Here is a 25,766-nt window from a genome sequence, read left to right on the forward strand (position 1 = left end):
CATCATGTGAGTAAGAAAGGGATCAGACAATATTTGATCTTGTAGGTCATAATAAAGATTTTGGTATCAATCTTAAGAGCAAAAGGAAGTAACTGAAGGGTATGGGTATGACAATATTTGACATTTATAGAGCTTATATGGACTGCCCTTTGAAGAAATTATGTAAGGGGCCAGGACTGGATGCAAGGAGAACAATCAAGGATATTGCAGTAGTTTCATAAAAGATGACAAGAGAAATTGCTAGGAAAACCTCATAAAATGAAGAGAAAATTATTTAAGAAAAAATTAGGAAATATAAAGTCAGTGATGAACTGGATATGAGAAGTAAGTACAGGAAGGTATCAAGAGTGAGCTCTGCTTTTCTGCCCAGGGTCATGTGAGTGATCCTTTGAGATAAAGAATCCTGGGAAAGGAATTCCATTTGGATTAATTCAGTTTCAGTAATATGGAAGAGACTCATTAGCAAAGATACTGAGATTGGGATTAACAGGGAAGGAATGTTTGTGGCTTTTAATTTAATAAATTACTAATTTATTAGTAATTTAATTGCTAATTTAATAAATGTTTTATCTTCTGCATTATTCATAAAATAATTTATTACATTTCACAGCTTTATAACTACTTAACTGTGTGCACTCTGAAAATTCACACTCACTAAAGAATGCTTATTATATATTACACAATTTAGTTACTATACATATGCCTGGTTTCTCCAATTAAATGTAAAACTTCTTGTTGCTAAAGTGAAGACCATGTCAAACACTTACTTTGTATAAATTACAAGAACAATTTATATTGTTACAATTGTTTATGATAGTGTACTCTAAACACTGGTGTTCTCTTTGCTCTGTCTTGTCATTAAGATCTCTCTGCTTATATGTCCCATGTCAGTCTTTCCCTCCTCTATTACTCTATCAGCTTACTGAATTTTATTTTTTAAAGGATTTTAACTACTTTAAATAATATTTATATAATGTATTGCACTACCGTATTTTTTTCATCCCTATGTATTGCATTACCGTATTTTTTTCATCCCTATGAGATTATAAACTCAAGTCTTTCCTACAGGATTGTAATCTTCATGAGGGTAGGAAATTTGTGTTGTCTACCATCATGTGCCAAATTTTCATTAAATATTTTTATTGCTATTATTTTTAAAGAAGCTTTAGACCATATAAATGTTACATCAAAAATATATGGTATTCCCATATACCACACCCCCACCTACTTCCACACTTTTCCCCATTAACAAGATCCTCCATTAGTGTGGTACATTTGTTAAAATTGATGAAAACATTAAAGCATTGCTTCTAACCATGGTCTATAGTTTACATTATGGTTTACACTTTGTACCACATGATTTATAGATTTTGACAAAATGTATAAAGAACTGTATCTGTCATTGCAATGTCATACAGAACAATTCCAATGTACCAAATATATACCATGTTACATATATTCTTCTCTTTTTCTCCCCTCAGAACCTCTGGTGGCCACTGCCTTTATATCAATGTTACAAGTTCTTCCATTACCAGAATAATAAGTCTACTTTAATCCACAGTTGCATCCCTTCCCCCCCCTTATGTTTGTTCATTCCTCAATCTTGAGGATTTTAGGACGGTGATGCCCACACTCTTTCTAATTGAGAGGGGGCTTAGATCCCATGGAGCTGGTGGATGGAATTGTCTTGCTTGCAGGAGTGAATATTCTCTGCTTTTTTGGGATGGGTGTTGTCCATTATCAACCTTTTGTTAGTTGCTCTGAGTGAGTCAGATAACAGATCTTACAGGAATGAAAGACATGATGCAAAAAATATTTTCAAATTTTTTATATATTTTTATTTTATTTTTTACTTGCTTATTTTGTGTTTCAAAATTATTTATTTATTTTGCTTTGTTTTGGGGGAGGTTTTGGATTGCAGAAGAGTCACAACTGTGGCAGGAGTGGATCATTGGTGAAGGGCATAGGTGTTGGGGAGATGCATTAGAAGGGATGCACCTGGGGCATGTCTCTATGGCATATGAATTGTGTTCAAGTGGTCACAAGGTGTTGCCTCGGTGGGTGGAGACCCATACAATTACTGAAAGAATATAGACTTCCCATCCTGGGGGAGTTCTGCTATATTCTCTAACAGAATGGGAAGAATCCCTAGAGTATATGGGCAGTGCCCAGTGAAGGAGGACAGATCAATATGCCAGATCCTTGATATTGATGCTTATACTTATGAACCTGGTACTTGTTAAACTGAAACTTAGTATTATACATTGCCTAAGAATTAGCTCCTGAGAGCCTCCTTGTTGCACAAATGTGGTTTCTTTCTAGGTCAAACTCAGCATATTGATTTACTACCTTCCCCCAGGTATGGGACATGACTCCCAGGGATAAGCCTCCCTAGCACTGAAGGATTATTACCAAGGGCTAATTAATGATGCATTTGGAAAAAGACCTTGACCAAAAGAGGGAAATATTAAATGCAAATGAATTTTTATGGCCTAAGATATTTCAAAGTGAGTTAGGATGTCATTCTAAAGGGTGTGTTTAGGCACGTATAAGGAGGGTCTCACTGACTGTCACAGTAAACAATGCTTCAAGCAGGGGGCTGCTGAGGGCTCTAAAGACATCTGTACACTACAGGCAGGGCAGACAACCCCAGGACTTTGGCATCCTGCCAGTGGGACTTACCTTGGAATATATGATAACCTATTCCCTCAATGTATCAGAGTTGGACTCATTTATAATTTTGCTACTCATGTTCTTATACCTCTTTTATATGAACCTATAATTAGCACTAAACCCATTAAATTTGTGTCCCAGAGATTTAAATCTTCCAGGTGTTGTATGTCAGTTGAGCCCTGAATCTCAGCAGAGTTGCAGCCAATACCTACTTTTTAAAATAAATGAAATAAAAACAATAGTTTCTCAGTAATGACTTCATGAATAAATAATAGCACATACTTACATCCAAGTGTATCCACGTGAACAATTGTTTTGAGAATAGAAAATCCACAAGGTGAAAATTTTTCAAGTATATCTAAAAAAGTATTTTCACTACCTCCTTCCCCCTGTCAAATGACAACTCTTCAAGAATGGACGAGAGAGAGAAAGGCAGACAAGCAATTGGACTGATAAGGATGGCTGGGGTGCTAAAATTATGTCCATGCTTCAGTCTCTTATATTGGAAAGTTCCTTCAAGATTAAATATAATCTTGAAAGAAGAAGAAATAATAATAATAATAAGATATTTCAATAATAATTACCATGGACCACAAATTATGATAGTCTTCATCCATAAAAGTTTTCTTCAGTCTTCTAGCTGGATTCATAGTTTATTCTCCTCTGAGTTCCAATTGTCCATATTCTCCATATTATCTTGAAATTTTTGCTTTTTAAAATTATACCTCTTTATGATTATATGCTACTGTCCCTTTGATACTATGTGCTCCTCAAGGACAAGAATTACATCTGAGTTTTGGGTATATTTACAGTTTTCTAACACAATAACTTACAGTTAAAAAGGCACTAAAAAATAAGTGCTAAATTATAAAAGATGAATGTTGATATCATTTTCCCAGCAAATAAAGTACTAGCTCATTATAAGCTTGATTTTTTTGTGTGTGGAAAGGGATTTTGTAAAGAATGACTCAGATTTTAGAAAGTTTTGTCTTAAAATCAATCTTTTCTCCAATTATTTTGTTTTCTTAAGTATTTATTTTCAATTTTATCTTCCTGTCATGAAGAAATAACTATCAGAAGACTAAAAATGTGAAAAAATGTATTTATGGTTTTCTGAAATGTTCAATGTTCATACTAACAAGTACTATTATGCTTTGCAGAATAGTTAATATTCCTAATAATTAGATTGAACAAATGCAGACAGTTGATTGTTTGTCTGTCCAGTACCCTTGATTTCTATGGCAATAACATCTCCTTCTGTTTGGAGGTTATTTTTCCCTATCAATTTTAACCTAGTTTTCTTACCTAGCATTTGGATAGATACGAACCATTTGGACTTGTGAATGTCCTTCCTTGGGATTTTGCTAAATGAAACTGATGAAGCTAAACCTTTCTCTACCAACGGTAAAGTTCCAGCCACATAGAAATACCAGGTTGAAAGATGAAGGAAGATAGAAATGAAATACCAAGAGAGTTTTAATGGCATTTGAGTCCCTGGTTTCTGCTTTCCTAAGACTGACTGCTCTCTGTTCTTGGTTTGAGTTGTGCTTCTATTGTTGCAATCAGAGTTAAATCAAGTCCTTAGAGAAAATTCACTTTGGATATTTTGGTTTTAGACATAGCAAATATAAACAAAGCTATGAATAGTCCATTGGCTGAATATGTCTTTGAGAAAGTATTTTTTCCTGACAAGTATGAATGGCCACTATACATGTCTGTAAAGTAAGAATTTATATATTCTCTCTTTTACATTCACCTGGTATAAGAAAAAAACCATAAAAGCTAGAAAGAGGTGAATTTTCATGTAGGACAAAATTGGGTTCAAAGGTAGTAATAAAATAACAGAAAGACAAATTTTGTAATATTTCTGTGGAAATATTAAACAACCATAACACATAGGCACATAAATAATAGAGGTGCAAATTAAGAAAAATGTTAGCCTGTCCTTATAAATTGTATACACTTTGTCTTTCACTTGGATTAAATGTCATGGTGTTTTGAATGGCTTCCTCTTGTGGTGTTTGGAGTGCAGAAGATAACAAAGGTCATGACCAGTTGTGGTCAATAAACAATCCTTTTCCACCCTCTCCCAGAGAAAGAAGCTTCAGGCTGGTTATTAATTCAGGTGGCCTGGCTAAATTCCATCTTTTGTAATTACATTTCTGTCTATGTAAAATTGATAATGTAGTTTCAGTGAGAGAACTTATTCATCATTGTCATCAGTTAAAAAAAAGCAAAATCAACAAACATTGTAATACGCTCTAAGTAAAAAGAGCAAAGATTTCATTTTATGGTAATATGGATGGTCTCTAAGGCTAAAATAATAAGCAAATAATATTTAATATATGGCATGGACATTGGCTAGTGAACTGTAAGTAACAAGACATTTCTCAAACCTCTAACCTTCATGATAACTAATTTATATGAAAATATTTTAGTCAATTTAATTTCTCTTTCTTTTATCTACTTAACTTTCTGCTCCCAATCTTTCAAACCCTGTTCAACTTTCAGTTTCCTTCAGTCTTTAATGTTCCACCTGTCACCTGCAAAACTAAATTAGGCACCCTTTTCAACTATCCTGGAATATTTCCATTATAACATGTATTGTACAACCCGTGCTCCCTATTGGCCTGTTAGGTCCTTGAAACAGGAAACTCTGTGTTATTCTCCTTTTTACCCTGCAAATCTAGCACCACACCTTACACACAGAATATTGAAGTATACAACAAATGCTTATTAAATACATGAATATAAAATGAGAAATTTTATATATTTCACACAGGAACTAAAATAATGCACTGGAAGAAAAACTCTAGCATGGATTTTGACTTTGCCTCCAGGAAGGAAAATTGAAAATGGAGTATTTGGAGATTTATAAAACCACCATACTCCTACTTGTCAGGTGATGAGCCTAGGCTAAGGGTTACAACTGGAACACCATTTCAATTTGTGTGCGTGCTTCTTCTACATTCATAAATATGGCTTTAAACTAGGAGAAGATGTATTCTTGGAGGGAAAATTATCAAGACTGGGCCCAGAGGTTTGGGAGTTACAGATGGAGACTCTTATCCTATGAGAAGCAGGAAATCAGGTGGCCAAAGAGATGAGAGTATGAGGTCAAGTCAAGTCAACACTCAGCCTTTCTGTCCCAGCCAACACCAGAATAGATATTACTTAGGGGTTATTAAGTATAAGAGATGGACTATCCCATTGCATGCCTTTATGGTAATTCACCTACCCAGTCATCTAGGGGTAGACATTTAGGCTGCTTTCAGTATTTTTCTATTGTAGATAATGCTGTAGTGAGAAAGTATGTACATGACATTTCAAATGTGTATGAGGATATATGTGCTATAAATTCCTAGAGGACAATTGCTGAGTCAAAGTATTAGTCTGCTTTTAATATCGATTGCTATTGTCAGATTATCTTCTGTAGTGCTTTTGCCAGTTTATACTCCTGGCAACAATATGTAAGAGTGTTTTTATTCACGCAACATTGTCAACTCAGGATGTTTCTCCTCTTCCCAGCTATATGACTTAGGCAAGGTTTTTAATTGTCCTGAGTCTGTTACTTTATCCGTGAAATGGAGTCCCAATACCAACCTAATTCTTAGACTTTTTTGAGGATGAAATATGGTAATAGATTAATGTATTTAGCAAAGCATTTATCTCATAGCAACAAAATAATAAAAGTAATAATAATATGTTTTGTTGTTTGACGAATGAAATGAATGCTAAATTAATTACTTTTCTCCCCAAATAACCTGATTCTTCCCCCTAATTTCTTACAGTGGTAAATGGGGATATCATTGAGACAGTCATTCTACTTGGAAAGTTAACCTCATCACTCCTCTCTTAAATGGACAAAATTAAAATTAAATTGAGGCTTTAGGAGTATACATAGAAAGTAAATATTACCCCATATCTTACTGTTATTGTAAACAGGTATGTCTAGAATGAAACTACTGGTGTATGCTAAAATCCTCCAGCTTCTCCTGAACATAACTGTTTGTATGAGCAGCTGCTGTGTTGATTTCAGAATACTTGGATCTATTTAGGATTGCAATAGAAACGACATGAAGATGTATTTTCCACCAAACACACCTAGCATCTGTGGATGTCTGTATATTCAATTTGTCCATGGTTACCCTGGGGATTACTCTGAATATGAATATCCCAGCAATTTCTTCAAGCTCCCAATTGTAAACTAGCATATTGGTGTTTTTGTTTCCCTGCCAACAAGAAAAGGTGCTTTCCATGGTTACATCCTTCTACCTCTGAAATAAACTACTAAAGTAAACAGCTACTTAAAGTATATGCAATAATTCACCACTCCTTATATTGTTATATTGTCTGTGGCCAACTATTTGTTTCAAATGATGCTCTATTATTTGTTGAGGATTTCAACATTTTAAATGCACACTATATACAAAAGCTTCAGTATTCAATTTTCTTCTGCATTTAAGTGTCAATTAAATTTCTCACCAAATATTAATCTCAAATATCAACCACAAATGGCCAGCCAGTGCAAATAATAATAATGATAGCCTTTCACCACATAAACTTCATTCCACAAAGATTAAAGTTTAGTAAAAAATTTTCTTAAAATTTTTATCTGTGCTCAAAGTAAAGTAGATTAGTTTCACCATAACATTTTGATGAACAAGTCCTCCATGGATGCTCTACAAAGAGAGAGAATGTTAAATTATAAATCAGCAAAGGCTTTATTGCAGAGAAAATCAAATAATGGAACCATAGATTCTGGAACTCAGAGGGACTTTAAAAATAAATTGATTTTCTCTTCATTTTAAAGGTGACTTGACCAGGCTCACAATCTTGCCAATAAGAAAAATCGGTCTAGATCCAAGAACATTAAACTGATAATCACGCAACAAACATGTATTGATAAACTTTGGGTCCTGAAATTATAAAGATAAATAAGGCATAATTTTTTAGCCTCAGGAAATCCAAAATATTGTAGAGCAAAGCTTATAGATTGTAGAGTCTCATGACTCTCTCCTTTTTTAGGTTGATCCAGGTACTTTATTTTATTCTAATTATCTAAATTGGATATAGAACTTGGATATAGCTGAACTAACAAATGCATTAAAAACTAATTGGAAGGAAGGGTCTGAGTGAACACTGACTAGTGGGTATAGTTGAGCAAGAAAATACATTTGACTATACAGTTCCTGAAATGAAAAGGCATATATTTTCCCCTGTAGCCACAGGAAAAGAAAAAAGGAGATAGGCTATCTGAAGAGTTTGAGATAGCTAAGAAAAAATGTGTGACCCTAACCTGGAATGGGACTAATATTCCTAGCAAATAAGAACAAAAAAGAAAAGGAGGAAAAGGGTAAATTATTAAAGAATTTTCAGTAAATATCCTTTCTGAAGTAATCTAATCAAACAGTCTTATTTACAGTAAATTCACTCTTGCAGCAATGGATGTTTCAAGAACACAATTTTCTGGGGTACATACAGTCTCAAACTACAACAGTGCCTTTAAACCCAGGAATATGGTGGTATTGAAAGAATCAGACAGGTTAGATTTCATTTTAGAAGTGTGTAATGAGTGGCCTTCTTTGTGTCAATCATTATACTAGGTGGTAGAGATATGGCAACCAACAAGCATTGCCCAGACCCTATCTCAGGAGTTTACTCGAGCAAAGGCTCCTTACAAGAAAACAGGCAATTATTCAATGAAATCTGTGCTTTGATAAGGGAAGACCGATTTTCCGTGGGTTACTGGAGGAGGTTTAATCCACAAAGAAGGATAGCTTATAAAGCTTCAGATGTGAGAAGATACAATATACCTCTTAGAAATGGAGGGGGCGGGGGGAGTTCATTAAAGACCACAAAGAGAAATTAATGAGAGATGAAGCTGGTTCCACTGCTGGAATCATATCATTCAGGGCCTTGTAATCTCTGAAAAAGACTTGGGGTTATATAAAAGGTCAATGAGGAGACATTTAAGGGTTTAAATTAGAGAAATGATGAGATCAGATGTGCTCTTTAGAATTACTCTGGCTTTAGTCTGAATATCCTGAAATGGGAATTACTGTACTTATGAAGACCAAAAGGACTTTATCAATAATACTGGCAAGAGATTATGATTCATATTAGAGTATGGTTTCAGGGATGAAGAGAGAAAAAACAGCTTTATTTGGGCAGATTATGAATTATATTTTTGAAAGACTGACTCTTAAGTATTCTTATGTATACAAATGGAGATCTCTAGAAAGACATGGGTGTACAGACTTATTTAGACTGATGATTTTGGAATAACGTCTATTTCAATGGTTATTCAAGCCATAAAAGAGAAGATCACAAAAACAGAGTGTGAAGAGTAGAGAGAAAGAAAATAATCAAGTATGACATACCATGGAATGCCTGTATTTATGGTGTGGAGAGAGGAAAAGAAGTCTGAAAGGAAGACTGAAGAATGATGAGAAAGGTGATATGAAGAAGAGTGTGTTGCCTCAGACATCAAGGGAAAAAGATATTTCAAGAAAGGAAGTACTGATCATTTATTAAATGCTATTTGGGTCCACATTAGATGAAGAATGAGAGCTGGGGAATCAGAAAATGTAGACAACTCTTTCAAAAAAATGTATCTGTCAATGAAAGTGAAAGTTCACATTAGCTGGAGGAAGGGTGTGAGATTAAAAAGTAAGATATTAAAACATAGATGATCATATTTAAATACTCAAGAGAAGAAGGCAGTATGACAAAGACTATGGAAATTTATAGAGATAAGGTGAAGGCAGGATTGGAGATTTATCAGGATAAATGCCTGGAAAGAGAAGTTGGGAGCCAGAGCACAAAAAATTTCAAATAAGGACCAGAGGAATAATGTTAGTTCCTTTTTAATATGGCCAAAAAGTTGGCACAAAGGTACATGGATAGAGGAACTTTGTGGTTCTGAATGTAAGGATTTGAGACAATTCTAATCTAATGTTTTCTATTTCTCTGTTAACTAAGAAGAAATTTCATCTGATGTAAATGAAGTAGAAGTTGTGGGGTCAGAAGTTGGAGAAGAATGGGAGCTCTTATTAAAGAGCAATGTTGAAGAACTGAAGAAAAATCTCACTAGGTAAGCACAGAGGTGTTGCTGAGCAGCACCAAGTGTCCGTTTGAAGTTAGGAACCATTTACTTCCAGTGGCTCAAATCTATGTGGTCAAGAGATTAACTCAGCAGCATTTAGCATCACAAGAAAATCTGATTGATGTAGGATTGTGATTTTGCCAAGCAGATATTATAAAAGAACGATGATGTAAATTTATGAATATGGTCGATGTAATAGATCACTGAATCTAAGTTCCATACAGAGGGACAAAACAGGTACTAAAGAGCCCATGAGGAGATGAGGAGCAAGAGCAAGTATAGTCAAAATAACTTAGTGACTGGGCAGGAAGGCTATGAGGTCTGATTAAAAGCATCCAGTCAGATCTATATGAATGGTGACATATTGCATCATTAAGAATATTTAACTTTGCATCTTAGAATATTATATAAATTGCCATTTAATGAGGGTATATATCAGAAGTATAAATGAGTTTATCTAAAGAAAGAAACTTAGTAATAATTGTCTTTATAATTTATAAGTTTGAGGTTTCTTACCAAAAATTAAAAAACAAACCATCTATATTATTTTTAATTTCTCACATTTTTCAAGGCCTTCGTCTTTTACATAAAAGTCACACTTAGAAGGGGTTGTCCTGGCAGGGGAAAGGAGAGTGAATGATTGCAAAGAGAAGCAAAGCTTCATTGACATGCCAATTCTTAATGAACGTAACAGGAGAATCAGAGAATATAACAAGAATTTTGGCACTTTACAAGCACTTGAAGAATGTGCTAATACTTAACGAACTGCTTTGCACTATAAAAAATATTTAATAAAAGCCAGTTAGTTTGTATTGATTTCCTATATGGTGAAAGAGTGCTATTGCTACTGACTTTTATTAACATTTAGTCATTTGGTACTAGAAAGAAAAAGAACAAAATATTAAATATAGGACAATTATTTATCCATTCTGCCATCAAAGGATATTTGGTTTCAAGTATGGAGCTATTACCCATAATGTGACTTTATACATTATTTTACATGGCCCCATTATGCACAGTTTTGTCTGGAGTAAATATATAGGAGGGGTGGTACTCTACTGTGGGATATAAACATGATCAATTTTTTAAGTGATGCCTAAACCAACAGATTTCCAAAATGGATGCATAAATTTACACTCTCCTCAACAGGATATGGGAGCTTCTATTTCTCTGCAACTTTGCCAACACTTGAAATTTTTTCACTTTTTAATGTCCATTAATCTGAGGTTTAGTGATGCATTGCCTCTTTGAATATTACCTTTTACTATTATTTCTGTTTTCTCCTGGGACATTTCACTAAGTACTCTTTATTTAAATTGAACTTTGAAGTTTTGTAGCACAGACAAGTGGAATGAACTCCACTTTATCTATCTATCTATTTATTTATCTATCCATTCATTTATCCCTTTATCTCTGGAGCCAGGGACTATTTCTACCCAGGAAATGTCTTTTCCTATATGGTAGTTTGTTTCCCCCACACACTTGTTCATTGAAGTCCATGCCCTTAGGGAGTCCATTTTTACATTGGGACTCTGACCTTCCACCTCATTAGAGTCAAAGATTGTGCCTACCGTCCACTCTTTGATGGTGACAAATTAAAACCCAAGCTTTGGTCTTTGGGTATGGCTAGTTCCTCAAAAGTTGATTCTAATGGTGGTTTACCCCAATGGGATCATTGGTTCTTGTCATTTCTGACCTCTGGCTCTATTCATCAATTTACTGAAAATTTAGACAGGTTTTATAAAAGTTTTAGTTGTTATTTGTTTGCTTGTTTTTAATACAGAATTTTACGTGTTCTGGTTTAAAATAATTTATATTTACATGTATTTATTTAAAATAAATAAAAGACTAATAAAGGGCTCCATGTTTGGGATTCTGACATATTTAGCCTTAGTGCAACCTAGAGATTTAAATATTAAAAGCTTTTCAGGTAATTTGGTATGAAGTCAAGTTGAGAACCCACTTTTCTAGACTAAGTACAAACCTATGATATATGCTGCTACTTTGCCCTATTACCACTTATTTCTGATTATAGCACTTAAATTTTTAAAAATTTTATAATTGTTTAATTTTCTATATTCCATACAAGGGAAACCCCAACTTAATGATCCAAACCTAAATTCTTTGTTTCTTTTTTGTCAGTTAAATTTACTCACCAACTTCCCCATCTCAACAATGATACTTCCATTACATCAGTTCACCAGTCCCAAAACCTTGAGGCTATCTTTGACTCCTTTCTTTCTTTCTGTCTGTCTTTCTTACCTCACAGCAAATACTCTTGAGTTTATTACAAAATATCTCTTACATATGACTAAGATACTACTCATGCAATGTTTTTAGCATTATCTATTGCCTGGACTGTTGCAATAGGCTTCTAACTGGGCTTCCCCACTTCTTTTCTACAATCTTATCTCTGCTTAGTAATGAAATGATGATTTTAAATTGTAACTCATATTAATCTGTTAAAGAAATTAAACCAACAATTTATAACCTTCCAACTAAGAAAATTTCTGTTCAGATGGGTTTTCTGGTGAATTTTACCAAACATTTAACAAAGAAATAATACCAATTCTCTACAATTTCTTCCAGAAAATAGAAATTGAGGGAGCACTTTTTAACTATTTCCATGAGGTCAGCATTATCCTAAATATTAAACCATAAAAAGACATTATAAAATTGGAAAACAACAGGCTAAAATCTCATGAACATAAAAGCAAAAGCCCTCAAGAAAATGTTAATGAATTAAATCCAAAAAAAGTTTAAAAATAGTTTTACATCATGACCAATTGGGATTTATTCCAGATATATAAACCTGGTTCAATATTTTAAAATCAATCAATGTAATCCACTATCTTAACAAGCTAAAAATGAGTTTTTATATACAGTTTTTAAAACGACACCAAACATAATCCATGAAAGAGAAAAAATACATTGGACTTTATTAAAGTTAAGTATTTCTACTCTCTTATATGCATTAAGAGAATGAGAAAACAAACCACAGACTATATATACATAAGTTAATATACATGCATATACTTCCTTGATTCGTCAACTAAGAGTACGTATGAGTGAGAACAAATTAATAGCAAACAGCACACCTAATGCCAACATCTTGGTTTCTAATACCATTCTCCATTTAAAAGAAATAGGATTTCTTGGAAAAATGGATGATTCTATGACAGGTGCAGGAGATATACAAGAGGAATCTTTGGCATTTCGTATAGCCACAAAGTAAAGTAAAGGAAGAAAAATAAAAGGAAAAGAAACACTATGTTGGATATATATATCAAAGGGAAACAGAGTTAACTGAAAGAGTTCCCAAAGGCCAAAGCTGGAATAATTTGAGCAATAAAATAAAGTAGCATTGAATTATGACTCAAATAAAAAATAAATAGCCATGAGTCCATACTGATATAAATAAATGATATAAAAATAAATAAATTGAGGAGAGTAGAAAAATCTCCCATACGGAAGAATTCCAAATAATTTATATAGCTGCTCTACCTTCAAGGAGGTGAAGTAAAATTCTCCACTCCAAAAGTATGTAGTATGTGCAGATTGACTTCCTTCCAAACAGCAAGGTATGGAGAAACCTGATATACTCTACCTGAACCAAGCAATCACAGTTAACATCAACAATATTCATATTGTCAGTGAAGTGTGGAAAATGGCACTTTAACTCTGCAATACCCATGACTGGTGCTCCTCAGACTGTCAAGGGCATCAAAAACAATGGAAAGTCTGAGTAATTATCACAGTTCAGAGGACCCTGAGGAGATATTAGGATGAAATATAGTATGGCATCCTGAGTGGAATCCTACAAAAGTAAAAGGACATCAGGTAAAATCTAAGGAAATCAGAATAAAGCATGGAATTCTTTTAAGAATACAGAATTAATATTGATTCATTAATTGAAACAAATGTACCATACTAATGTAAGATGCTAATAATAGGGGAAATGGAATGGAAGGTATATGAGAATTCTCTCCACTATCTTTGCAACTTTTCAGTACATCTAAAACTATTCTAAAATTAAAATTTGTTTATTAAATAAAAACTGTACTTCAAACTATAGCGAACCAGTGCTAAAAATTCTCCAGCGAATATCTACCCCATTTAGTTAAATAGCAAAACTCCTTACCATTGTGCAAAATGATCCAAATGTTTTGTCTTTGGCAACTTCTTTAATCTCATCTCCAACCATCTTTCTTTTATCATCCCCAGCCAAATTGCACTGTCCTCTCTGTTGTTCCACAAAACTCATCTATCATACCTCTAATTCTCTCTTGCTTTTCTGCCCCTAGTTTTAATATTGCTTTTATTTGTAATCATGTCTTCCTCAGCCATATCTCTGCTCAAATATTACATCCTCATGGAGGCCATCTCTCACGGCATTACACTATAAAAAATTGTAACTCTTATATTCTGAATCTTGTGAGGGGCTTGGGTTGCATAAATAAATGCATTTGCTGGAACTCATCAAATAGTATACTTAAAATCTGTGAATCTCATTGCATGCAAATTTTATCTCAAAAGGAAAAACTGTAATCAAATATTGATCTCTGCTAATTGTTGGAGTATTTGAGGGTGGTAGTGTTCTGATGTTCTGATAGCTACAATATACTTTGATGTAAATAAAAAATATGATTGATGAATGAATGGATACAGGGATGGATGGATGGATGGATGGATGGATGAACAGATGGATAAAAAGCTGATACAACATATATATTAAAATGCTAACAGAAGACTCTAGGTGGTAGATATGTATGTTCATTGTAACATTGTTTCAACTTTGCCACATATTTGAAAATTTTCATAATACAGTGTAGTGGATCACTTTATCCTGCTTCATTTTTCTTTAAAGAATCTGGCATTATATTTTATATGAACTTTATCTGAGATACTTTATATTTATTTATTTGTGTGTTTATTGTCTATTTCTGCCCCCATGTAATAGATGTCTCTTTTGCTCATTCCTGTATCCTCAGTGCCTAGGGGGCTATGTGACTGGCAAAGAAAAGATGTCTAATGAATATTTGTTGAATGAGTGAATGGATGAATGAGAAAATACATATAGTTGATGAATAAATAAGTGAATAAATGAATACTCCACTTAACCAACAACTAACTCAAATACTACTTCCTCTGTAAACTGACTCAAATCCTGCCATTTAAATATTTAAAATTAATCTATTTCTCTATTATTACCCTGTGTCATTTTTTCCTTAAAGATGGAACTTTATTAATTCTATTTCTTTCAAAATACCTGTTATTTTCATTTCACAAAAGTAGATATTCAACATGTATGTTTCGAATTTAATTGCACATTATATTTGACTTATTGGTATCTCTGAAAATGAGTTCAGAAGTTAGAGTTAAATAGATAAAGAGTAAAGATAATGCCGGGTCAAAAATATACCCATGCTACATCTGACTAAACTAGAATGATTGTACCATGGAAGGTATTGCCATACATAATATATCTTTAAAAAAAAGTTGAAGGAGAGTCTTTATGCTATTATATAATTCAAGATTCTTGGATTTATGAAAGGGAATCATGATACTTCTTTAAGAGCTGTGTTGTTCCATTTCAGAGAAAATGCAGGACTCCTAAGAAACTTGGATGGAAAGACCGTGGAATGACACAAAGATGGGACCTATAAAAACAGAATGACAATGAGAAAATAATTCAATTTTCATCTATCCACTTCTCCTAGGTGGTTTATCTCATGGGAGTTTTGGAAGAATAAGATGAATTAATGCATGTGTGTGAAAATGCTTTGCAACTGCTAAGATGGTGCATATCAACTATTAATAAGACTGTGAGATGAATAATAAAGATGTGTTTTATATCCCCAAAAATATGCATATGAGTTTTGTTTATTTTTTAATGTTGTTTTATTTCAGGAAAATGTATAGGGCTTATAAGAGCGATCTTCTTTTAAGATTTATTTTTTATTTATTTTTCTCCCCTTCCCCGCTCTCCCCCGCTCCAAGTTGTCTGCTTTCTGTTTCCATTTGCTGTGTGTTTTTCTGTGTCTGCTTGTATTTTCGTCAGCAGCACCCAGAATTTGTGTCTCATTTTGCATCATCTTGCTGTGTCAGCTCTCCATGTGTGCGGCGCCATTCCTGGGCAGGCTGCACTTTTGCGCTGGGTTGCTGTCCTTTTGGGAGACATTCCTTGCTCATGGAGATCCCCTATGCAGGGGACACCCCTGTGTGGCGCTGCACTCCTTGTGCACATTAGCACTGCATGTGGGCCAGCTCACCACACGGGTCAGGAGGCCCTGGGTTTGAACCTTGGACCTCCCATGTGGTAGGCAGACGCCCTATCCATTGGGCCAAATCCGCTTCCCTAACAGCGATCTTTAACAGCAATTGAATATTTTCCCTCTGTCAGGCATGGAGCTGAGTGAGAAAGAGGTAGTCTCTGATTTTATTCTCTAAATACTATGAGATAAATAATATTATAATTACAATAATCATGGATCACACTTAATAGAAGATGAAATTAAAGCTGAGTAAACTTCAGTGACTTGGCCAAAGTCACATAGCTGTGATTTGATTCTGTAACTTCTTAGCAAGTCTGCTGAGCCCCATGCAAAACCTGAAGAAGAGTTTAGTAATTAAAATATTAAAGTAGAGTTCACTAGTATCTGATGTGCTGTTATTTCAATAAAGACCATTTCAATTTATATGCTTTGCACAGATATTTTAAGTAACAGTTCTAGCAGAAGTCATCACAATCAGTATTGTAAATATCTCTTAAAATATAAATTAAACTCAATAATCAAGTATGTTTATTTATTGTGAGTCATCTTAGGTATCTATTTTATTAGATAAATTTATATAAATTATGTTCTGTGCTGTCCTGTTCTCAGATTATCAAGGCAAAAACCAACAAGCTCAGACAATGCTGACTCACTGATGGTCCCCTTGTATATTCCCCCCTCCTCTGCCCAGGTTGTGCCCTTGAAGAGGGGCTGGTGTAACCCCTGACCCTTGGGACATTGTGGTTGGGAGTCCTTCTAGTGGTGTCTTCCAGGCATTGTGCCCGGTGATAAAGATTCAGGTAAAAGCAACTCAATTTTTTATCCACTGAAGACTCCAGTAGGCTGAGTAAGGCTTAATGTCACTTTATATATTCATGTTTGTGAAAGTAACTACCATAAAGCTCAGCATTTCCTTTTTTACAAGTTACTTTTCATTAAGGTGATTGACCACAAGGATAATATTGATGCCTTGGTTATGACCTTGTGATCCATAAAATCAGGTACTTCAAGGAATATATGTCATCCTTTTCTAATTTGTTATATATTTTCTGTAATAAAATAATTTTTGTTAAAAGAACCATTGATGAATATTATATGAATAAATAAAAATTTAAAGTATAGGTTATTTTGTTATAATAGATTTATCCTAATCCTGAAAATATCCTGAGGTTTGAATGGAGTTAACGGAATCTAAATCTTCTGAAATAGAAATTGTCCCTAGGCATGGGAACCTGCTCTAGGATCCCAACCCCTATTTATATCTAGATCCTGAAGGACAGCTTTGCTCTTTCCTTAACAGCCACATGGCTTTGCTTAAGCTGGTGCCAAATGATGAGAAATAACATAGTCTGTATATGCTACCCAGCATCCTTTCATGTAGGAATTACCCTCCTCTCCCCTGACTCCTCTCCTGCCCTAGTTTCCATTGTATTCCTTCCAAAGTCTTGTGTTCTAGATGGAATTGGAACCCACCCCCCCCACACACACACACATATGAGGCTGCATACAACCTAGACTCTAATATCTTTCCCTTTAGCAACACTGATTTTGATTCAGGGGTGGGCATGTGTACCCAACTATGCTAATAAGAATCCTTGCCAGGATTTTGTATGAGACTATTAAAAATTATACCCTTCTTTTTCTGACATTCTGAACCATAAGGATGATGTCAGTTTAGAGCTGCCAGCAGTCGCTGTGTGGCTATGTGGAAAGAGCTCTTTGAAAGGAAGCCCTTCAGTGACAAGCATAATCAAGAGGTGGAGAAGGAGAGGGTGCTGTGGTGGCAGGACCACTGCATTGAGCCAGGCATGAAGCAAGACTTCTCAGTGGCATGAACCAATACATTCTTTTTCTTTTGCCAATGTGAACTGCATTTCTATCATTGCTTATGGTAGTATTTCTGACAAATGCATGTTCCTAACTTTTCTGATCAGCTATGTGTTTCTCTTTGAATCCTTTCTATTATCTACCTTAAACTGAAACAGAATTGTAGAGATGCTGCTCTGTGACTAAGCCCTCATGGGATAGTTTTCTACTCTGAGGCTTTCCTGTTAGCTAACTTGATTTGTCAAAGTAGGTTGGTGAGTCAAAGATCATAGTTATAGATTATACAAAAACTACAGTTATAGATTGCTGCTATACTGATCCTTTCATCCTGGGTTCGGTTAGATGGAACCTGGAGTTCCTGGAGTTCCCACAGCCATTTGTCCAAGTGTGCGCACATGAATGTGATCATTTTCCTTGTGAGGCATGATGTGATAAAAGGCTGAGAAGCTTTAAAATAGACTTTATGTCGCTATTAGCTTACTTAGAAGCTGATCAAAATTTCAAATTAAACACAGGTTCCTGGAAATTCTGATTCAGTAGGTCGGAGGTTGGATAAAGTAATCTGTATTTTAGAAGAGCTCCCAGATGAATCTGATTATGTTCCAGGTTTACAAAACATTGCATTAAATAACCCTTCCAAATTATGAGATTCAATTTTTCTAAGCCTGTTTCAAATTCTGTGTTGAGGTTATACCACATGAGAACACAATGCTTTAAAGGCAGTTCATTAGAACTGACAAGATTTTAAGAAGAAATGTTCACGGTGACTCCTCCTTAGCTGACATCCACAGCAGTGTCTGGTAACTGTGTTGAAATGGGCCTACTGAGGATAGGGCATTGTGCTTGTGTTAGGACAACAGGAGCAGTGAGCAAACTTTTCTTTATGGCTTTACTTAACACCCTTTCTGCAACAAGATATGTTAGCAAATAGGAGGGTGGGGGCAAGTGAGAGAAAGAGAGAAGAGAGAGGGAGGGAGGGGAGAGAAAGAGAGAGAGAGATAAGAATTCATTGCTCGCAGTATTTACTTAGAAACCATTGAAAATTATTCCAGCTGTAGTGTTGGTTTATTTGTTAAAGCATAAGGGCAGCCTTTACCATATATGACTGGCAAAGAAGTCCTTTTTAGAGTTCCAGCATTTACTAAAAGGGTTTTTTATAATCCTGGAAAAAAAAAAAACTAATTTCTTCTCCTATCCAAAATCTTAGTGGATCTCTGAGATTAAAAAACAAAACAAAACAAAACAAAACAAAACAAAACAAAACAAAACAAAACAAAAAAACTTATGTGGGTATTAAAGAGGTAGATTCAGAATAACAAATGGAATGCACAGTGGAAATCAGCCTGAAGGAAAGATAGCCATCTCAGCAAGAGAATTAGTTTAATACCAGATAAAAAAACAAAGCTCTTAAGGATGCTTTCTTTTGGGGGCTAGCTTTCCTTGGTCTAAATAATGTTGCGTATGCCTGATTAAATGCTGGCAAACAAGGTCACACAAGGCTCTGTGGTATTGGAATTTTGTTAAGCAATATTAAAGTCTTATCTTTTATCAAAACTTCAAGTTATCAGATTTAAGCAAACATAATTCAGTTAGCCTAAGTACAGGTCAGATTGTAACACTGATGAGAGATAATTAATTTCCAGTGGAAAATACTGTATAAAATGTCAGAGTGCTTGTATTTGTATTCTGTACAAAGATGCCAACGATTCTTGTTTTCAATACCTACGTTAGTTGGAATCACACAGTTTAATGTAATGTTATTAACTAAATGCTTGCTATTTAATACAACAATAATGGAGTACAACTTATGTCATTATAAATATTATAGCACCTACTTTGAAATTACAATTATTTTAATAATTAAGCATATTAAAATCATGAACACGTTAGTGGATCAAAAATCCTAATATGTCAAGACTGCAGCCATGGTACAGGCCACTTAATGATGTTTGGTTTTACTGGGTTATTAGAATGTATCATGCTACTCAAATAAATGACCTTATTAGACTCATTTTTCTCTGTATTACCAAGACAATATAAAATAAATTCATATAAAAACTACTGAAAATTTGTCAGAAAGCAGAAACAAATAATAATGAATTATAAACATTAGCTATATTAAACCTTAATCAGAAGAAAGGAGGTGAAAATTTAAAAAATTAGTCTTGAAGGACCATGGAGAATGCTAAAGATTAAATATTTCCATATGTAACCAAGGTTCTTAATTTTTTTTAATGTATAGAATATAACAATTGAAATTTATAGACAATCTGATAGATACTATATGTAGCAATTTGATATGGTTATGAATTACAAAAATAGATATTGAATTATGTTTGTAATCTGGTCTGTACCTGGGTGTAATTAAATTATGATTAGGGCCTTGATTGGACTACATCATTCGGGCATTGAGTACCCACCCCTTGGTGGATGGGGACTCACAGATAAAAGGCCCAGCAAAGGACAGAGTTGAGGGCTTTTAATGTTGGAGTTTTGATGTTGGAGTTTGATGCTGAAGTCTTAAGCTGGAACTCTGGGGAGAGAGACAGAGCTGTTCGCCTGATAGTCTACAGCTGACCTTGTGGAGAAAACAGAAGAGCTGAGCCCAGAGGAATCCAGGAAGCCTGGACCCTCACAGATGTTGGCAGCCATCTTGCTTCAATGTAAAAATAGACTTTGGTAAGGGAAATAACTTATGCTTTGTGGTCTGGTAACTGTAAGCTCCTAACCCAAATAAATACCCTTTATAAGAACCAACAGATTTCTAGTGTTTTGTAGCAGCACTGCTATGGCTGACCAATCCACTATACAACAAATTTTGAATTCAGATTAATGTTTACCTGTGTAACAGGTTTTTATCACCTAAACATCTCTTTAACCAGGCAATCAATGTAACATTACCAATTATAGGTTAAATTAACATCATGTGCTGCTTGATGGAAAACACACAATATCACTTTGGCAGTATTTCTTCCAAAAATGTCTAATATTATTCTACGCATAAAAATAATCAGACAAATCAGAACAGTATAAAAATTGACCTGGTTTCTTCAAAATGGTAGTCATAAAAGACTTTTAAAGGCTGTGGAACTGACTGGATGCAAAAGAACTAAAAAGGTATAATAATTAAAGCAATTGATTAGATAGTGCATTGAAATGGAAAAAAAGGTAAAACTGCTATAAGTTGCCTTACTGGAATAAAGGTAGATATTTGAATATAGACTGTATATGAGACTAAAATATTATAACAATTTTCGGAGTGTAAGAATTTTATTATGGAATTTTTGTATGGGAAGGGAAGGTACACAGTATTGAGTGACTTGTCATGATGTCTGAAATTTTTCTCATTGTCAGAAAAAATATATATACATGCATAGGAATGTAATGTATTGTGCATATGTGTATAGATGCATAAATATGTATCTACGAGTGTAGATGTATATATATATATAAACAAAGCAAATGTGGCAAAATGTTAAGAATTAATGAACTTAGATATAATGTGTATGTATGTTTATTGTACATTTTTTGCAACTTTACTGTAAGTTTGAAATTTTTCAAAGTAAAAAGTTAAGGGAAAAAGAAGTTATTTCCTGGTTAATCTATGTTTTAAACATACATGTATTGAAGCATAAAAGACTTGATGAGAACACGACCTGAGCTGCAAGCAGTTAAGAGAGAGGACTATTACATACTGAAATTGGGAGCCCAAGTTCAAGTTCCAGGTCAGTACTGACCAGCTGAGAGGTTATGGTCAATCACTTTACATACTGGACATTAGACTTCTCATTCCTAACATGAAGAAGTTGGACCAAAATAACTTCAAAAGTCACGTGTAGTTCTCATTCAATGGGTCTATAATTCTCGGAATCAGATAGGATAACAATAATCATATTAAGGACTTGAACATAATCAGCAAACCATATAAGATTCTGAGAACACAACTTAATTTTGAAAATATTTAACACTGATTTTGGGTGTTTTATCAACCAGGAAACTTTGACATTTTTATTCTTTGTTATAATTCCTCAAAGAAAAGCAAGCACTGAATGTGAAGATCAACAAAAAAATATCAAATTACTTAACAATCCCGTACTTCACCATCTACATATGGAAGGAGGAACACATTTTATAGGCCTGGAAAAGCACATCATTTGTACATTTGTGCAAAGAAAAGCTGCTATAGTGAAAAGTATTGAGGCAGTCTTTTAAAAAAATCTCTGGGGGAAAGAAGGATTTTGAGTTGGAATGAACTATAGTCAACAGATCACATGTATGAAACAATCTATTCAAAGTGTATACTCAGTGGTTCTCATATTCATCACACAATTGTGCTGTCATCACATCAGTCAATTTCAAAGTGTTTTTATTACTCAAAAAGGAAAAATCCCATACCCCCTTAAACTCCCTATTGTTGTCCCTTAGAATTGATTTTTATCTTCTTTGCCATTGCTGCAAAAATATTACAATATTAGTGTTAAGTATCACCTATAAGTTACATTAGTTTTAATGTTCCTGTGTATCACCATGTTCTTTACACTGTAAAGGAAGAACATTCTTATATTTGTACTATTAACCCTAATCTTCATCCATCACCAAAATCACCATGTTATGCATTCCCTATATTATTCTCTAGCTTCTTTTCAACTGACATTTACGTCCACACACTACCTCTTTCAGCCACAATCACATTTGTAAATCAGCAGTGTTAGTTATACTCATTATAATGTGTTACCATCAACTCTATTCAATAAACCTTATTAAAAATTCTACATACATTAAATATCAGCTTCCATTTACAACCCACATTCTATCTCCTAATATCCTATACTCTAGAGTTTACCTCCATGAGTTTACTTCATTGTTTTAGTTCATATTAATGAGAATATACAAAATTTGTCCTTTTGTGTCTGGCTTATTTCACTCAACATAATGTCCTCAAGCTTCATCTGTGTTGTCATATGCATCCTGATTTCATTTCTTCTTATAGCTGAAACATATTCCTTTGTGTGTGTGTGTGTATGTGTGTGTGTGTGTGTGTATATATCTCACATTTTCTTTATCCGTTAACGGACACTTGAGCACTTGAGCTGTTTCCATACATTAACAATTGTGAATAATGTTCTTATGAACATCTGTGTACAATGTTAGTTCGTATTGTTACTTTTAGTTCTTCTGAATATATTCCTAGTAATGGGATTGCTGGATCATACAACATTTCCATATTCAGTTTCTTGAGGTACAGCCAAACTTTTCCACAGAGGCTGCACCATCCTACATTCCCACCAACAGTCAAGGAGTGCTCCTATTTCTCCACATCCTCTCTAGCACTTGCAGTTTTTTTCTGTTTTTTTTTTTTAATAATGGCCCATCTAAAACATGTGAAATGGTATCTCATTGTAGTTTTGATCTCTGCTTTTTCCTGATAGTGATGTTGAACATTTTTTCATGTGCTTTTGGCCATTTGAACCCATTTCTTCATTTTTAAAAAATGATGTAACCACAGAGTTTATAGCATAAATTATCAATAATAGCAAACAGGATAATGCACTTCGAGTGTTTAATATGGAACTTACCAAAGAACTTGTCCCAGAGCAGGAACCTCCTCTTCTCCACTCTTTCTAGAGAAAGTCCACACTCCTGCACATGCCTCTACTTCTTCTGTTTGTAATTCTGTAATATGTTATATGTCTTTATCTTTTTTTAAAAGATTTATTTTTATTTATTTCTCTCCCTTCCCCACCCCCCTGCCCCGTTGTCTGCTCTCTGTGTGTTCTTCTGTGTCCACTTGCACCCTCTGCAGCACTGGGAAACTGCGTCTCTTTTTTGTTGTGTCATCTTGCTGCATCAGCTCTCCGTGTGTGCAGCACCACTCCTGGGCAGGCTGCACTTTTTTTGCACAAGTGGCTCTCCTTGCAGGGCACACTCCTTGCACGTGGGGCACCCCCACATGGGGGCACCCCTGTGTGGCACAACAATCTGTGTGTGCGGCAGCTCTGCGCATGGGTCAGCTCACCATATGGGTCAAGGAGGCCATGGGTCTCAAACCCTGGACCCTCCCATATGGTAGGTGGATGCTCTACCACTTGAACCAAGTCCACTTCCCTATATGTCTTTATCTTATGCCACTTATCACATTCTGCCTTATCTTATAATTAAGCTGTGCATTCTGTCCTCATCATTAGATTATAAGTTTCTTGAGAGCAGAAATAGTATGTTGCCCATCTTTGTTTATCTACGGAACAACACCAATGACTTATACAACATACAAATGCTTTAAAAATATTTGCCTAATGACTTGAATTATTGAGCTATTTAACAAATATTTTATCTCCTATTATGGTGCTAATGCTGAATCTACTGGTAAAGAGGATATTCAAATTATAGCACATTGACAAAAAGAAAATTATTTTTGACTATTTAATAACTTTCAGTTGTTCTTGCATGTCATTTCAAGATACAATAAATTACTTTCTGTCCCCATAATTGGATTCATCTTATGTCTGAAGAGCTATCTTTGACTTTCCTTTGAGATATCCATCTTTTCATCCATTCACCATACATAGAGTGTTAAAATACAGAGAAAATGTGCCTATCAGGAAAGCCCTGGCTGCTTATCATTTACTGATTCCTGTCATCTTAGAGATTCCAATCAATTGGATTAATTTTATGAAGCATCCTGTATGCTCTCTGCTGTGAAAATAAAACCCCAGTGTTCCATAACTGACTCAGTTTAAAATAGCAATCAACAAAAAAGCCCACACAGTCACCTCAGAGTTAAGCTTAGTCATCAAACCATGTTTGCTCACAGAACATAAAATTTGAATGTATTTTCTAACATGTTCACTCTTAAATTTTGCAGCTTTCAGAAATAGAAACTTTAAAAATAGTATATAAAACATGATAAAGGAGTTACCTCTTTGCATTTATATACTGTTTTTCTGGCGAAAAGTTGTTGAAATCCACTAGCTAGCGACAACATATATTTTCAAGCGTATGGTACTGCCTCTTCTTCTTTTCACAGACCCTCTGCAATCAGCCAGGATTACCTCTCCATTTTCTTTCCCTAGACATCATTCTTTCTCAACTTCCTAACCCTGCTCAGGCTGAAACCTTCATCTGAAAGTTCTGTCCTTTATTGCACTTTTCTCTTCACCAATATCTGTTCTTTAAGAACTTGTTGTGGTCCAAATAGTATCTCACTCTTCCTAGGGCACTTCCTCCCATTTGCATTTGTCACCTCAGTATTGATGCTTATCTGCTCATATAAATATATTCTGTTTCTGCTAGAAGAGTATAAGCACGATCAAATCAGTAATGTCCATCCTTCACAGCCTCTAGCAGAGTCAATATGAAGTACACCTCTAATGAAAGAAATGAAGAGTCTACATATTTTTTGAAAAATAAGTTCCTTTTTTGTTGTTTAAACTAGTTTTTCCATCTTATATAATCAACCTCTTCCATTCCACTCTATTTTTCCCATTTCCTACAGAATCATTTTTATACCCTATGAAAATAATACCTCGTTTACCCATCCATTGCCCTCTCATCATGCCCAACTTCTCTCTTTAACTTCATAGCCAGATTTCTCAAAATACTTTTTACTACTCAATCTCTCTCTCTTTTTAATCTCTACTCTCTCCAAAACCTGTTTCAATTGATTTTCACCCACATCACTGCACTGAGAGTACCTAAAAGGGGGTATTTCTACATTCTCTCTGAAGGTTAAGAGATTGTTTTCTACTTCTTGATCCAGAACTAAAGAGCTTCTTTGAGAACTCTGAGCCTCATTCCTACTTCTATGTTTTGGGCTATGTTGAGTACAGGACAGGGGATGTGTGAGGGAGTGGGGACGAGTATTAAACTCATTGCTGGTTTGATGC

This window comes from Dasypus novemcinctus, chromosome 11, assembly GCF_030445035.2.
Source record: "Dasypus novemcinctus isolate mDasNov1 chromosome 11, mDasNov1.1.hap2, whole genome shotgun sequence".
Taxonomy (NCBI): domain Eukaryota; kingdom Metazoa; phylum Chordata; class Mammalia; order Cingulata; family Dasypodidae; genus Dasypus; species Dasypus novemcinctus.